Source organism: Pezoporus wallicus, unplaced genomic scaffold (genome assembly GCF_028554395.1).
Source record: "Pezoporus wallicus isolate ANWC-B61680 ecotype Strahan unplaced genomic scaffold, APGP_CSIRO_Pwel_v1 contig_8042, whole genome shotgun sequence".
Classification (NCBI taxonomy): Eukaryota; Metazoa; Chordata; class Aves; order Psittaciformes; family Psittacidae; genus Pezoporus; species Pezoporus wallicus.
In genome coordinates this window covers 4602103-4608102 of record NW_026639380.1, presented here as the reverse complement: position 1 = coordinate 4608102, position 6000 = coordinate 4602103, and the positions used below count along the sequence as shown (strand labels likewise).

At 48.9% G+C, this 6000-nt stretch overlaps 1 protein-coding gene across 7 annotated transcripts in view; it reads left to right on the top strand.

Annotated features, from left to right (window-relative positions):
* The first annotated feature begins 351 nt into the window (after positions 1 to 351).
* The window catches only part of AHCTF1 (AT-hook containing transcription factor 1), a 43612-nt gene continuing 37963 nt past the window's right edge, over positions 352 to 6000 (top strand). For 2 of the 7 annotated variants that reach the window (XM_057414488.1, XM_057414489.1), the window contains exons 1-2: positions 352 to 456; positions 2226 to 2313. The gene's annotated coding sequence lies outside the window, so the exon portion shown is untranslated. Of the gene's footprint in view, positions 457 to 496; positions 639 to 662; positions 764 to 2225; positions 2314 to 6000 lie in introns of those variants that run through there. The other 5 variants (XM_057414491.1, XM_057414490.1, XM_057414493.1 and 2 more) reach the window with 3 other exon arrangements.

Sequence of the window (6000 nt, the reverse complement as noted above, 5' to 3'; positions counted from 1 at the left end):
AGGCAGCCCCTGCGCCCAGAGGGGCACGCAGGATGAGCGAAGACACCGTCCACCTGCCATAGTGTGCTCCCCCTTGACGGGAGAGGGGTGCAGGCCCGGCCCCTCAGTATGAGGTGCTGTGGGCCAAGAGTGGGCTCTGCAGAGCGCGTGGTTTTGTCGTGGATACGATGTGCTTCCTGAGAGCTCTAAGATCGCCTCCTTCTAGAACCCCGGCGGTAGGAGCACGCCTGATGGGGTAGCCCAGGAACTACAGTTCCCGGCATGTCCCGCGCGAAGCCGGCCCGCACCGGAACAGGAAGCGGCGGCGGCGCGGCACGCTGGGACATGCAGTCCGACGCTGGCCGCCGCCCAAGGGCTCGTACCCCGCGACTTTGAAAACTCCCGCGGCTGCCTTCGCAGCTCTCGCGAGAACTCCGTCCCCAGCCCCGCCCCCCGCGCGGCGGGTGAGCGACCGAGGTGGGTTCCGCGCGCGGGGGGAGGGGCGCTTTGCGGCCCGGCATCGAACAGGGCGCGCGGCCCACCGGGTGCTTTCGGTGACGTAGGAGGCGATTGTGGTGTGGCCGGGCAGGCGTTCGGCTGGCCGAGGCCTTTGTACCCACCGCAGCCGCTGCGGGAGATGCCGCCGCCCTCATCTGCACGTACGGGGGACAAGCGGGCTGGGGTGGGAGGCCAGGGGGGAGCGGCGCGGGGAGAATAAGGCGGAGGAGACCGAGGGGGCGGAGGCGACCCCCGGCTGCCCGCCTTGCTTCCTTCCCCCGTGCCGGTAGGTACCGGGCGCCCCTGAGGCGGCTAGGCCGCTGGCGCAGCGCGGGCCGGCGGAGCCCCTGGGCGGGCCCGGCTGTCGTCGCGTTTCCCCTTATGTAAGTGACCCCAGGGGCCGCGGCGCTGTGCCCCGCTAAACGTGGCCCCCCTGCGGAGGGAGAGGCAGGGGGAGGCCAGCGGCACGGCCTGGGCAACGCACATGGGAGGCGGCGGCGTGCGAGCCTCTGAAGGCGGGAGGCGGCCGGCATAGGCTGGGGGCGTGCGAGATGCGATTGCCGGCGGGAGTGTTCTCTCCGCCCGTTCACCTCCCGCAGGGCCTTCGGTCACTTTTTGGAGGGTTTTCCTTTCTAATAATATTCTCGGTTTAGTCCCTCCTGTCGGTGTCCTTTGGAGGAGGAGGCGGGAAATTCACTGTCTGCGGCTGTCGCGGGAAAAGGGCTGGGTTTAATCGGGAGAGCACAGCTTTACAGGAATGCAGCGCAATTTGCGGGGGTCTCTTGGTCTTTGCTTGCATTGCGCAGCAAAGTTGCCGACTGAAGCAAAAGCTATTTTTTCCTTAATAGCCCATGACTTAAGGTCTGGAACTTCTGGTATGAGAAAGCAGCGTGGTGTGAGTCTTCCAGGTCTAATAATTGCTTCCTGATTGTGTTTGATAAAATGATGAGCAGTGTAGGGAGTTAATTCTGTTCGGAATGCTGAACCCTGCTTGGGGTGCGTGTTCAGGTGTGGTAGTTCAGGTGCCTTGTTCAACTTGGATCAGTCTTGGCTGGCAGCTGTCACATGTGTTTGGGCACACAGTACTGTCTCCGTTCTGCTGAGGACAGCTCCTGCTTCACTTAGTGCATTGTCTTCCTGCATTGACTTGCTTGAAGTTTGCATTTTTAAGACATTGTAATGAACTTACTCAGACTTTTCTTAGTTTTATGTGTTCTCCCTAGTAAGCTGATGGATATAGTTTTAGAGAAATAATGGTGATTAGTCTTTTCTGGTGTGGAGCTGTTTTACTTATGTGGTGGAGACAACTCCTGAATGCAAGTATAGTAATGTTAGAGAATAACCACTGCAGGTAGCTGGGTGAACTGGCTCTTGTGTCAAATTCTAGTCTGTGTGGGGTTTGACTGATTTTTCAGTTAAAGGAAAATCAAACCTACGATCTGCCTCTTATATGGGATCTTAGCTGTTGGGTAGAGAGCTGAAATTCTTATCCTCTGCTGTAGATTAATGCTTCTTGGAGAGCTTGTGGAACATGTGCACAAACTCTGCAGGAGCTGCACTTGAGTGAAATAAGCCTGTTTTTAGAATTCCAGTATGTCTATGCTCTGCAAGTGGCTTTTTAGACTAAAATTTAGCTTTTGGACTTATGGTTTTGCTTAACACACTGGGGGGAGGTCTTCTGCCTAAGGTGGAACAGTGATACTCACTAAATCACCTGCTGACTTACTCACTAAATCCTCTTTCTGCAGGAGTGAAATACGGCAGAACACAAATTCACTGGCCCTGACTACTGATGTGCAGGAAGTGTCTTTTCCACCTACTGCTCCTCCAATGCTTGTGAGTTGTTTCCTGCTTTCCTGGTGAAAATGTCATTGAACTGGTAATGAATGGGAATTCAGAAAATTCTGTGATGCTTTTACCATCCCTTGGCTGTTTATTCAACAAAGGGGATGCTGTTTTCCTCGGAACTTTGTTTTTCTTCCTCTTGTGCAAGAAGGAGTTAGAAATTGACTGTGTTTTGGGTGGTGTCTCTCCTTAAAAGTGAAGGGGTCCTTAGCTCTCCGTGCAAACTAAATGTATAGTTTCAGATGTGTATCAGCTAGCATAGCAGCTTAACTGCCACAAAATGGAGATAGACATTCCTTCTTCTTCCCAATGCATTGTTCTGCCTCCTTCTGTTATGCTTGTTAGTTCTCTCTGCAAGCCAGTTTGACTCTTTAACCTAGTGGAAAACTGTCCGCTTCTCTGGATTAGTTTCCTCTCTGCTTTGTGGGCTACCTTTGCTTATGAAGTGCTCTAAAAAGTATTCAAGTCAGTGCAAGGTTAGGCACAAGAGTACAGTAGTAGAACAAAGGAGCAGATGGAGAAGGGAGGTAGCAGCAGGGTCTTTCTTTTAGTGACAGTGAAGTCAGTACGTTTTGTGAAGTATTATCTTCAGCTGTGATAGACAGTGTTTTTAGCTTTTCCTTCAGTAAGCCCATAAAGTTGTTGGCCTTTGAAACTAGTTTTCACGCACTGCTTTCAGTCAGAACTGACATCCCAGGACTCTTGGCTATGTGTGGTTCTGCTTGAACATGTAGCTTCACCCTTTAAATTTTATTTTTTTTTTTACCCTAGAGCTGTTTCACACAAAAATCTATCACCACTGTCATCAGTCTGTGACTTGTGGCATGTTCCTTTCTTTGGAAATAGTTCATGATGTTTGGAAGTCATATGTATCAAGGCTGAAGAATGGCAGTTTTGGCAACTTTTGCACAGAGCAGTTTGGTTTAGGACGCAGGTGAGAGGTTTAAAATGGGATTCTCGTTTACTCCTGGACGTGGAGTAAGCCTGTGGTGTATTTGCATTAATTGGTTTCTAACAGATAGAATTAGGGATGTGAATGTTGTCACTGTCGCTGTTTTCAAAGAGGACAATAATGCAGTTAGTGTTGGATATATCTCTTAAAACAGAAACTTCATGCCTTTATAATCTAGCTCTTTTTTCCTGCTGTCTGATTTCTCAGTAGTCCTTGGTTTAACTTAGTAGAATGTTGTGGTTTAAATTCTGACATGAAACTCTGAAACTTTAAACTGCTGAACCCAGGATGTAGAGTGATGCAAGTAAAACATCCTAATAACCAAATAACTGTATGTTGTTCATAATTTATTATGAAGTTTATTGCCCTTGTTCCATACAGTCAAGCCAGGTGCCTAGAAAAAAATGACATTGGCTTACTAGAAGAAACCTCAGTATGCCTGATGATCTGTATCATTTTCATATGCAGTTAACAACTGTTGCATGATTAAATTTAAAGTGAGTGCTCCAGGTGTTGGAGTGTTACTTACTTGATGGTATTTACTGTGGTACTGGATTGATAAGCACACTTGATGCGTGCTGTAGACAGGACTACACAGTGTCAAGTTGTGAGCTTTCCACCAGAGAAGAAGAATTTGATTTGATGGGGAGTTTGTGGTGGTGACTGATTTGTTTTCAAATTCAGATCTCCCCAGTAGTGTAGCTTAAAATTTTATTTCCAGTTTGGCCACATAAAGTTGTGTGTTCTTGGCTCGTGCAGGTATTTAGTGGCGAAGGCAGGGTGACTCAGGGTGACTCATGAAGAACATGCAGTTGAGAAGCTTTCTTGAATGCTATTTCCTGCTGTACTGGAAGATACTTGTTCCCTCTTCGGTATGCTCTGGGGGCTGCCCAGCTGGAAAGCACCTTGACAAAAAAGACACTGGGTGTTCTGGTGGACCCTGAATAGACCGTGAGCCAGCAACGTGCCCCTGTAGCCAAAGGGCTTTCTGGTATCCTGGGCTGCATGAGGAGGAGTGTTGTCTGTTCGACATTTTAATTAGAGATCTGGGTGATCGGGCAGTGCACCCTCAGTAAGAAGTGTGACCCTGAAGCAAACAAGGCTTACAATACCCTGGGCCACAAGAGGAGGCACAGCTGGTGAGGCCGTGCCTTGAGTGCTGTGTCCAGGTATGGGCTCCCCAGAGATAGGGGGAGATAGGCAAGAGATAGGGAGGCACTGGAGAGAATGCAGCAAAGTGGTGGTTGGAGGGATTGGAGCACCTCTTTTGTGAGGCGAGGTTGGGACAGCTGGCAGTGTTCAGCCTGCAGAAGAGAAGGCTCAGGGTGGATCTTGCCAATGCATATCAATACCTGAAAGGAGAGGGTTTAGAAGATGGTGCCAGGCACTTTGCAGTGGTGCTGAGTGGCAGGACCGGAGGCACTGGGCACAAACTTGTTAACCAGCTCAGTATATCAGTATACATTTATATTTGGTCTTATGGGTTTCTCATAAAACGCGTTCATTAAATCATTACAATTAAATTAAGGTGGAATGCTGGTCAAATTGTGGTTCTTTTTACTCACTGGAGCCCCTGGATGCCATGCAAATATTCACCCTGCTGTCACTTTGAAATGATGACAAGTATCAAAAAGCCAACCCAACAAAGCTACTGTTGGCTAAGCTGTCTCACTTGGAACTTGATCTGTGCTAGTTGTGAAAGCTGGCAGAGTGGTCAGGTGGGCTGGCCTCAGCAGCATCCTGCAGTGCTGGCATAGCCATTGGCAACATTCTTTTTCCAATGTTGACTTGTGCTTAGTACAGGACCCTGACTTCTGCTTCCCAAGCTTTACATGCTTCTTCTTTTCATGCTTGAAGAAGATGCTGGAATGTACTTTATATAAATAGAGTGCTTGTGACTTGAAACGTATAGTAGATTCCAGTAACCAGACTTTAGAGCATAATCATAAAATGGTTTGGGTTGGAAAGGACCTTAAAATCATCTAGTTCGAATCCCCTTGCTATGGACAGGGATGCCTCACACTGGACCATGTCACCCAAGGCTCTGTCCAGCTTGGCCTTGAGCACTGCCAGAGACGGGCATTCAAAACTTCTTTGGGCAGCCTGTTCCAGTGCCTCTCCACCCTCACAGTAAAGAACTGCTTCCTAATATCTAAGCTGAACTTCACCTGTTTAAGTTTAAACTCATTACCCCTTGTCCTGTTGCTCCAGTCCCCGATGAAAAGTCCCTCTCCAACACCCTTTTAGGCCCCCCCTTCAGGTACTGGAAGGCTCTTACGAGGTCTTCAGGCAGCCTTCTCTTCTCCAGGGTGAACAGCCCCAGCTTCTTCAGGCTGTCTTCATATGGGAGGTATAAGGCCCCTTTATCATCCTCATGGCCCTCCTTTGGACTTGCTCCAATAGTTCCATGTCCTTCTGATGTTGAGGACATAATCTTCCTCCAAAGAAGTAACAACTAATATAAACAGTGTTTCTTTATGAACATTTCCGTTAAGTAATTTTGTGTTGCTCTCAGAGTCTAGTCTTCACAACTAGCTATAAGGGAAACGGGTTATTAGTGCATGCTGCAAGAAACAGTCATAAAACTTCATTTGCAGGAGAACAGGTACGGTACCGTTGAAGCAGCAGGCTTTGTGTGTACGTTTAAGTGGTTGGTTGTACTGGCTAGTAGCGTAGGGTAAGGGCTCTGTTTGATGCTAGAGTTGGTCAGCATGTGTGTAATGGAT